This window comes from Marmota marmota, unplaced genomic scaffold (assembly GCF_001458135.2).
Source record: "Marmota marmota marmota unplaced genomic scaffold, marMar, whole genome shotgun sequence".
NCBI lineage: Eukaryota > Metazoa > Chordata > Mammalia > Rodentia > Sciuridae > Marmota > Marmota marmota.
In genome coordinates, this window is record NW_026000080.1 from 214,810 (window position 1) to 225,087 (window position 10,278).

General features: G+C 40.0%; 1 protein-coding gene across 1 annotated transcript in view; it reads right to left on the bottom strand.

The window, feature by feature from the left end:
- The window catches only part of LOC107158257 (guanylate-binding protein 7-like), a 130,393-nt gene that overhangs the window by 68,707 nt on the left and 51,408 nt on the right, over positions 1-10,278 (bottom strand).

Here is a 10,278-nt window from a genome sequence, read left to right on the forward strand (position 1 = left end):
GGGCAGAGGGGACAGTGACTTTTCACAACTGGACCTCTTGATGGAGAATGATAGGGCCTGACACATGGAGGCCAGGTGTTGGCCTGAAATGAGCAGAATCCAAGCAGACACAGGTATAGTAATGAGCTGCTGGGCTTGTCCAGTGAGAATTCTGAAGATGGGGAATGGGGTCTCTTATGGTTTGGATATAAGGGGTCTCCCCAAAGCTCCTGTGTTAATGCAGGAATATTCAGAGGTGAAGTGATTGGATTATGAGATCTAAAACCCAACCAGTGAAGTATTAATACTTTGTAAGGACTATTGTACTGGGTAGTAACTGCAGGCAGGTAGATAGTGGCTAGAGGAAGTACATTCACTGGGGACAGGCCTTTGGTTTTTATATTTTGTTATTTTTGTCCCTGATGAGTGGATAAATATTTTGAAGTAAGTCCTTGACTTATTTTGGAGGAGAATAAAGGTGAATAACTTTGAAGTTGATGATTCAAGGATGAATATGGCCAATTATAATTAATTCAAGAACAGGGAAAGTTAAAATTTCCATACAGAGAGATGTAAAAGTTATCTTCATGTATTTCAGTAATTCAGACAAAGAATAACAGATCAAAAATATCAGTAAAGTTAGAATACTTTGAAAATCATGATAACAAGTGTGGCCTAATGTAGTAATGTAGTACATGGCACCCAACAACAGTAAAGTATTCATTCTTTATAAGCACACTTGGAACCTTCATATAAAGTTTACATGTATAAACCACAATGCAGGATTGGTAGTGCCTTTTGTCAGATTCTCTAGAGGCAAAGCCTCAGGAACAGATTCTTGTCCAAGTGATTTGTTGAGGGTGCCTAAGGGAGACAGGAGAGAGCAGGAAAATAAAAACAAAACAAAAAAAGATTGTGTCTCAGGTGAAATTACCTTATGCCTGATCCCTTGGGACCCTCTGTAGCCCAAATAGTGCCTGAATTAGCCCTTCCTTAAGGCAAAGGAGCTGGACATCTGTACCCACATCAGTCAGTCAGAATCTGAGGGCTGTCCAGTAGGGAGAGGCTGGGTAAGCTCCTGGCAGAGCAGCTCCCATTTAGTCAAGGGAATTTCTCTGGAGGAAGGGGCAGCTCTGAGCCCCACCAATGAAACTCCTAGAAGTGGAGTTATGGGTTCAGTGGCTTGGAAAGGGGAATTTGGGTGAGATTCTAGTAAGAGACAGCAGCAGTGAAAATATTAGCAACAGATGCATCATGCCAAGTCCAAGCAGGCCACACCTAGCACCACTGGGGTTCCTGCATCCTGACAGCCCATGATCTAGACCCAGAATCTCATCTTAGCATCTTAGATTTCAGACCTCTCCTGATAAAATCAACTGCTGATTGGATTCCCCAGGAAGCAGATCATGAGATTCACATTTGCATTTAAGGTTTTTATTAGGGCTCCCTAATAAAAACTTCTGAGATGAACACTCATGCAAGGGTATAAAAGATGGCACTGTGAAGAAGAGGCATTCAGTCCTGATGTAGACTCAGTAATGGCTTCACCAACCCCATAGGAAGGCTCTGGAGAGCAGAGAGTCTTCTGGCAGTCAGAAAACGTGGAAAAAGAAGAGACCAATTCCCTCGAAGCCTGCCACCTTTCTTCTTCAGACAGTCTGAAGGAAAGGCTCAAAATAGAGTTGATTTTGCTTTTTTTTTTATTTTTAGGAGACAATATGTGTCAGGACCATAGAATATAAGATGAATGGAGAAGAAAATAGAAATGTGAGAGGCATTCACTGTGATAATTCTATTTGTAATTTTAAAATGGAGCCATGTGTATTAGTCATGGAGAAAATGAAGCAAACAAATGTGTATCTGTGTGAAAAGAGCCCTAATCTATGAAATTAGCCCATGCAATTATTGAGAGTGGCAAGTCCAAAGTCACCAGGTGAGCCAGCATACTAGAGACCCAGGAGAGCCATTTTTCCACTTCTAGTCTGCATGTGGTCCATGATGGAACCAGAAAGAGTCAATGTTGGGCTGGGGATGTGGCTCAGGCGGTAGCGCACTCGCCTGGCATGCGTGCGGCCCGGGTTCGATCCTCAGCACCACATACAAACAAAGATGTTGTGTCTGCCAAAAACTAAAAAATAAATATTAAAAAATAATTCTCTCTCTCTCTCTCTCTCTCTCTCTCTCTCTCTCTTAAAAAAAGAGTCAATGTTGCAGGAGAAGTTCAAAGGCAGGTTGATGGAAAATTCTCTGTTTGTTGAAGAAGTTAGTATTCTCCTTCTATTAAGATTTTAACAAACAGGTTAGGGAACACTCACATTCACAAATGGGGAATAGTTTGAATTATTGGTAGTCTCTTAGTGTAAATGTTAATCTCCTACAGAATGCCCTCACTGAAACACACAGGAAAATGTTTCATCAAACATATGGGTGACTGTGACCCTGCCAACTGAAGACATCAAACTAACCAACACAATGTGAATACAGGGTGTTTCACTTTAGTGGAGGAAAATATTTTTGGAAGGGAAGGAATTGAGAAGTCAGCATATTGGGGTGGTCATGTTGAAGTCACTGCGAATGACGACAAGAGTGGAGTTAAAAAAGAAGAAGAAGACAGGTATTGAATACATTCACAATTTTGAGAAAAGAAAAGAATGGGTTTTGCTGAGGTTGTCAATGATAAGGCATAATGGATGTCAAAACTGATATAGATATTTTAAAAGGCAAAGAGGAAAAATAGTTGGGGTGGGAGAAAGCAAAAGAGAGAGAGAGAGAGAGAGAGAGAGAGAGAGAGAGAGAGACCTACATCATGTCTAGTTCTGAAATTATGAATGTTTCTAGAAGGACAGAAAAGGCATTCGTAAAGATGGAGAAGTGTAGAAGACCAGCACAGGTGCAGGCAATGTGATGAGCTGAAGAGGGGTAAAATATGTGGAATGACAGAGACTTGGATTCTGTGGTGACAGAGTTGAGCACAAATATGAGATGAGCTGGGAATGGGCCTGGAATTGTCATATTGTACCATTATTCAAGCCCAAGGTGACCAGTCTCCTCTCTGTTTAGTGCTTTTTGACAGCCAGAGCCCATGATGATGGAAGGCCCTGGTCTCTTCTGCTGTGAGGTACAGGCTGAGTGAGCAAGCAGTGACGGTCCTAGTGGCCTTCTCTGTCCTTCTCCCTCAGAGGAAGAAGGAAGTCTAGTCACATAGGTATGGAAAACTCTCGTTCTCCAGATTTCTTGAGTTGCAAAGTTCTGAAGAGGTATGGATCAATTTGTTTAAGGATCCCAAGTTAGTTGGGTGGAATAGAACAGCATGATTACAGGCTGCTTTTTTAAAGACTTGTTTCTTGGGGACTGGCCTTACTCAAATTCTCTCAGATTTAGATAAAACTAGATGCCCTGATGCAGTAGAGTGGAAAGGAGGAAATAGTATGTGTCTATAATATTGACAAAGTAGAAGACCCTAAAGGCTCATGTGGATTCTGATTACCACCTGCTAAGGTAGCTGAGGGTGGTGGCAAGATGCCATATTTTGGGAAAAATGATCAGACTTATTTCTGAAATCAAAAGGAAGTGAACAGCATGGGGGTTGTACTTCAGAAGTAGTGCCCTTTCCTAGCATGTGTGAGGCACTGGGTTCAATCCTCAGCACCACATAAAATAAATTAATTAAATAAAGGTATTGTGTTCATCTACAATCTAAAAAAAGGAAGTGAACATTAAGACTTTCTGCAGAGCTTTATTAAGAGGCAGTGAGTCCCTGGGCCAGCATTGTGGCTCAATGATAGAGCACTTGCTAGCATGCATGAGGCACTGGGTTCGATCCCCAGCACCACATAATAAAATAAACAAATAAAATAAAGGTATTGTGCCCATCTACAACTAAAAAAAAAAATTAAAAAGGAGGCAGTGATTCCCAATGAAACCAGCATGGTGATCGCCTAGAGTTGGAAGAACTGTCCATGACAAACTTTTACCAGCATGTGTCAGTGATCAAAACACTTCTTGGTGTTCAGACACAATACTGGCCTTATTTGAACTGAATTTTAGAACCATTATGCATTTTGGAAAATTAAACTTTATGGTAGGTAAATAATTTTATAGTAATAGGAATGAATAATCAAGTCATTGGAAAGAAGATGTGAGTTTAATTGAAAATGAAACTAGTGAAACTTTTCATACCAATTATACCAACTTTTACTCAAAAAACATTATCAAGTCAATATAAGCGTCGGGGTGAATGTTTATGCCTCTGGCAGGAAAACAATGCACAGTGCCCACAAACCTATATAAAACATCAAAGAGTACAACCATAATTAAACATGATAGAAATTAAATTTTTGCTTTGTCTTATCAAAAAACTTGTGGAAGTATTGAACTGCCTGTGTTGAAGAGCGTTGTCTGCAGGTTCATACCACATTTCTCACTTCTGTTATCTGTTGTCTGCTCATCTTCCATTTGGTCTCTGCTGGTCTGGGCTGGGTCTGTGCCTCACTGTTATTTGCACACCTTTCAATCTTTGTTTTGGCACATGAACAAAGTTGGATTAATGTATCTCTACAGTTATATTTCATTTTTAATCAGGCATATGGATTTCAGGTTGTGCTTCTTTTAGGAAGAGGTGTCTATTTTAGTTAAGTCAGAAGAAAGGAATGTTGTTGTTCTCATGGGCTGAAACTTTGCTCTCAGTGCGTGTGTGTGTGTGTGTGTGTGTGTGTTTTGTGTGTGTGTGTGTAGGAAAGTAGGTATTTACATGTGTTTGTCCCAAGTTCATAGAAATGTTATCTGCATTTATATTTTGTGTTGATGGGAATGATTTTGATTCCTTTGTTCATGTGGTAGAAAACATACTTCTTGGAATGAAGTCTGATCCATCGTCACTAAGTATAACCTTGACCCAAAACAGTTTCCCTGTGAGATGTTATTAAACATATTTTTTCTAGCTGTATATTTCTGTGGACTACATAGCTTTTTTTTAAGAGAGAGAGAGAGAGAGAGTGAGAGAGAGAGAGAGAGAGAGAGAGAGAGAGAGAGAGAGAGAATTTTTTAATATTTAGTTTTCGGTGAACACAACATTTTTTTTATTTTTTATGTGGTGCTGAGGATCGAACCCAGTGCCCCGCACATGCCAGGCAAGCTCGCTATCACTTGAGCCACATCCCTAGCCCAACTACATAGCTTTTTAAGAAAAAATCATGTCACTGAGACCAAATGTGCATACACAACTGTACTCAGATCTTTGCTGTACAGATGCTTGGGGTTTACAGATGCATCATTAAACATCCACCAAGATCAAAGCATGGAACATTACTAGAATCCCAGAAGCCTCTCGCTTGGAGTTTATTCACTAGTTTAGTCCGTTTCTGAAATTCATAGAGCATAGCTTCCTGTGCTGCTTTCTAATTGCTCGGTGCTATGCTTCTGGGAATCCTCTGCACTCCACGTGGCAGGAGTTGCCCTCCTTCATTGCCCTCCATTCCTCAGCCTCCCCAGGATGGACACTTTGGGCTACATAGGGCTTTGTCATGAAGGCTTTTCTGTGCACTGTGGGAAGTTTAGCAGCATGCTTGCCCACTAACTGCTTGATGCCAGCAGTACCTGTGTGGTAACCAAACCAGCTATGACCTCAAAACATGTCTCCAGACTTCACCAAACATCCCCTGGTGTCAAATGTTTTAAATTGCCTCTCTGTGGAGAAGACAAAGCAACATGACCTAATCCTCAGATTTCTGCTGTATTTTTTTTTTCTTTTTTTTTGGTGGTGGGGTGGTAATCAGGGATTCAATCCAGGTGCATTTAACCAATAAGCCACATCACCAGCCCTCTCTTTTTATTTTGAGATAGGACCTCTCACTACATTTCTAAGGGCCTTGCTAAATTGCTGCGGCTGGCCTCCACCTTGCAACCCTCCTTCTTCAGCCTCCCAAACTTCTGGTAATCCAGGCATGTGCCACCACATCTGGTACCTGCTGTATTTCTCAGATCTCTCTTTTTTGTAGCTTAATCAATACATGATAAAAGGTGCTCTGTTTCATTAATATTTTTCAATACTTTTTGTGTTGAAAGCATTCACATGTTTTCAGTTCAAAACATTTTCAAAATTAGAAATTACTTACAATTTTTCTCTCATTTTGATTCAGAATATTAAGTAAACAATTGAACTAAGAATAAAATCTAAAACTCTAGTACATATATGGACAAATCTGAGCAAAATTCCTAAAACAAGTTGATTTTGTAATAAACCTGAATATTTTAGAGACATCATCTCTTTGGAATCATAGAAAATACATGAAAAGCTAACAAAATGATGGTGATGGAGATGATTCTAGTCAGAAATTCAAGACTAACTAAAACGGGCCTTTATGAGTTCATGTTCTGATTTGATTTATACATTCACAGTGCAGACAGAAAAACTCACACGGGATCCAGAGTGAGGTCAAAGTGACTACTTTTCATCATAATTGCATCTGGTCAGTAGGAAAAAAGGCTACTACACTGACCTGGCCATGTCCTATTGGCACAGGGGAAACCTTTGGAAGGTGCTGAAGAAACATGGCTATGCAACAATCGCAGTTTTTGTGTTCTTGTATGTCTCAATTCAGGAATAAGACATCAAGTGAATTACACCACATTTAGAATTTGAATATCTTATAAGAATTACAAAGGATTAGCACAGGGTGCCACAAGCTGGTGTTGTAGAAAGAAAGTGTAGAACCAGCTGAGGCTAATCAGTTGGTGATCTTTTCATCAGGAAAAGAATTAAGATGAATTTTCACTAAGCACAAAATTAGAATGGATATGAGGGATGTGAATTCCAGGCAGGGAAGAGTTTGTGTACCAAGTCCTCAGTGACGAAGAGCTTGATGTGTTTGGCCCTGAAGGAAGGGCCAGGTGGTAAAGCTGAGACAAAGGGAGATGAGAAGAGGGACAGGCAAGAGCCCAGTTGGGTAGGGTCTTTCAGTACTTGGCAGGGAGACTGGGCTTCATTCCAACTGTAATGGAAGACTTACGAATTCATTTTTTAAAAACTTGTAAGAATGGTGACTCAATTTGTGTTTCAACAACGCCCCCTGCAGGCAGCAGGTAGAATGAATTGGAGATGGTTAAAAAAAAAAAAAAGTGCTTACCTAGCACATGTGTGACACTGGGTTCGACCCCCCACACTATATATATATATATCTATATATATCTATATATAGATATATATATATATAGATAGATAGATAGATAGATAGATAGATACTAAATAAACAAAAATAAAGGTATTGTGTCCATGTACAATTAAATATATATTTTTTTAAAAAAAGTAATAGTTCCTGGCCAGGTCATCAGTGCTTATAAAAACCCCACAAATTTAGCCTATGAAATGACTGGCTATTTGGAGAAACACTTGAAAGAGTAAATATCATATACTTCTTCTGGAATAACAATAATGGGAAATGCTGGAACACTTAAACATGTTTTTCCCTCCAAATTGTTTTCCCCTCCAAACTGCCCACAGTATTACTTCGCAGAACTGTTCCCTGTGAGGACAAGAGGCAAGACTTTACCCCTCCTCACTCCATCAAAACCTCAGGAGGCAGAGTGGCAGGAAAAGAGTTTTTATTCAAGACCAGCTTTGATGGAAGACAGAGAAAACCTTTTCATTTCAAATTGCCATCTTCAAAAATTCAAGGGCAAGGGAAGATTTTATTAGGGAAGTGATGGCAAAGTGGGACAAAAGGCAGTAATAGATTGTCATAGTAATAGAATGCAGATTTAGCGAGGTAACTTTAAAGCATGTGGGGTTGGGGGGCATCGTTTCCATTCTCAGCCTGAGGAAGTTGGGAAGTTAAAACAACTTGAGCTTTAATTTTCAGTATGATAAAGTTGCCCTTACTTTCAGAGGGACCTTACAAGTTTCAACACATCATTGATTTTGTTTCAAAATCAGTGTGAAGGTTTTTCTGGCCCGACAAACAACCCCCTAGGTCATCCAAGGCTGCCTGAAGTGGCATTGCCTGTGAACATAATTCAGATGGAAACTGAAAGCAATGGAGAGTTACTGTACAATAAATAGGCCAACTTCCAGAAATCAGCTGCTCTTCTGTTCTAGCAAAACAATAGCCTGATTTTAAATCTCTAAATCTGTATCAGACTGTGCCAACTCTTTTTAAGGAATTAAGCTAATGTCCCTGTGATACTTCTGCAGATTCTCCAGATAGTAGAGTCTTCCTCTTGGGGCATCTGTATTTCCCAGGCTAGAAATATTTTATGGCATGTAGATTGGTGGCTTGGTTAGGAACATCACCAAGGCCCAAGATCCCTCAGAATGTGTAATTCAAACTCATCTGGTTGGCCCTTTCCTCCTGAGCTACCTTTTGCATAAGTTTCCAAAATAAAGATGAATGGGTGCTATGTGACCTCTAACGGTTTTCCAGGTAGTGCCCCCTTCTCTTTTATAGCTGAGTAGACACCAGATAATCTGGTATGAGTAGGTGAGACAAAGGTTTAGTATTTAACACCCAGATCCCCAGCTTCTGATAGAGAGGGAGTGCTGCTTGTTTGTAAATGTTCATTTACAAATCTATTAGAGGGGGAGAGAATATGAAGGATGTGTGTGTTAGCATAAAACTAAGTAGTAAAACACAGGGCTAAATTGCTTTGCTGGAGAAATATCCACAGCTGAAGGATCCCAAAGGTGACGACAACAGTCATGTTGCAGGGATCAGTCAAGACTCAGAATGGTCTAGGCATCCTTTAAAAACTCCCCCAAATATCACAGAAAAAGTCACAGAAATCCCACTTTGATGTACTTTTCCCTTTGTGAAACCATGTAATTTGAGATGACTTGTTTTAATTTGACAAATAAGTTTCATTCTGATAAATGATCTTAGAAGAGTGAAGAAGCCCTTCATGAACTAGCACATGAAAGAGAACTCAGAAGGTGAGTTCCCAGAGAAGGGTACCCAGGTCCAAATTGTGTATTCTAGAAGTGCTCTAAGTTCTTTAATATGTCTTCTGAGTCAAGACAGAGTGTCTTGGAGATCAGGTTTTCTGCATGAGGTTGGTTCTGAGAAAAGTTTTGGAGAATGAGCTAAAGGTAACAAAAACTGAGAGGTACGAGAATTTTCATAATTGGTTTTTGTCCATAAACCCCAAACGGTAAACACTACTAAAATGTTTATCAGCAATTGCATGGATAAATATTGTGATACACTCACAGATGGAATACTTTATGTCGGTGGGAGTAAGTGATCCTCTAGCTATACATAAAAAAATGTAGACTAATGTCACAAACAGAATATTTTAAAACTCTGAATACTAACGAGTACACAGTTTATTATTTTATTTAGATAAGGTGCTAAAGCAGGGTACTGCAGCTTTAGCACCTTATCTAAAAAAAATAATAAAATAGTGCACTCCCATCATATCTCTCTAATTTGTATAAGCAGCGATAATGATAATAAATGGTCACATCATAATGTTGACTTGATGCTGAGAGCCACAGCTGAGTCGGAATGGCCCCTGGCATTTTGCCAATAGTATTGGTTGAGAGGCAAGCCATTAAGATGATGCTGGATTGATTTGGTTGTATATTAGACCTTTACTGTCCGCCTCGGCCTGCTACTTTGGAGTTCTCGCGCTACTTTGGAGTTCTCATGGGGATTCCCGGAGAGTTCCCATTGATTGGGGAAGTGCGGGAGGAGGGATTTCCGGAAGAGGGATTTTCCGGTTGTTGGTTCCTGGAGGAGCCGAGTGGCGTTCGGAAGAGTTCCCGGAGAGCGTGTGTGGAGTGTGCTGGTGGAGTTCAGAAATAAAGTTTGTACTTGCTTCAGTGGCTCGTGATTTGTGCCCAGCCAGACTGCGGCATTTGGCATCCCATGCGGGGAATGCCTGAAGCTCGGAGGTAAGTGAAATTGCTCACCCCTGAGGGAAGGCAAGAGAATGGGTGACCATTTCAAAAAACAATGTGTTCTTGTTTTGATTTGTTTTGTTTTTGTTTCAAGCTGCCTATCCCTAGAACTTTCTCAGGCAAACTGGGAAAAACGGTTGGCTCAAGGTTTGAAGTTGTTCACCCCTGAGGAAGAGATAGAAATAGACCACAAATGCACATGTCAAGAAAATAGGAAAATTGATACAACGATTTTTTGTTCCGTTTTTGTTTCATTCTGTTTCGGTTTTGTTTTGTGTTATCTTATTGGGTTGCGTTATCTTTATAACAGATTAGAAATTAGTAAAAAACAAACTGAAAGAGTGTTAAGTAAATTGTTAGAGGTTCAGACCATGGAGAAAGACATTTTAGATCAAGCAAAAGAGAAG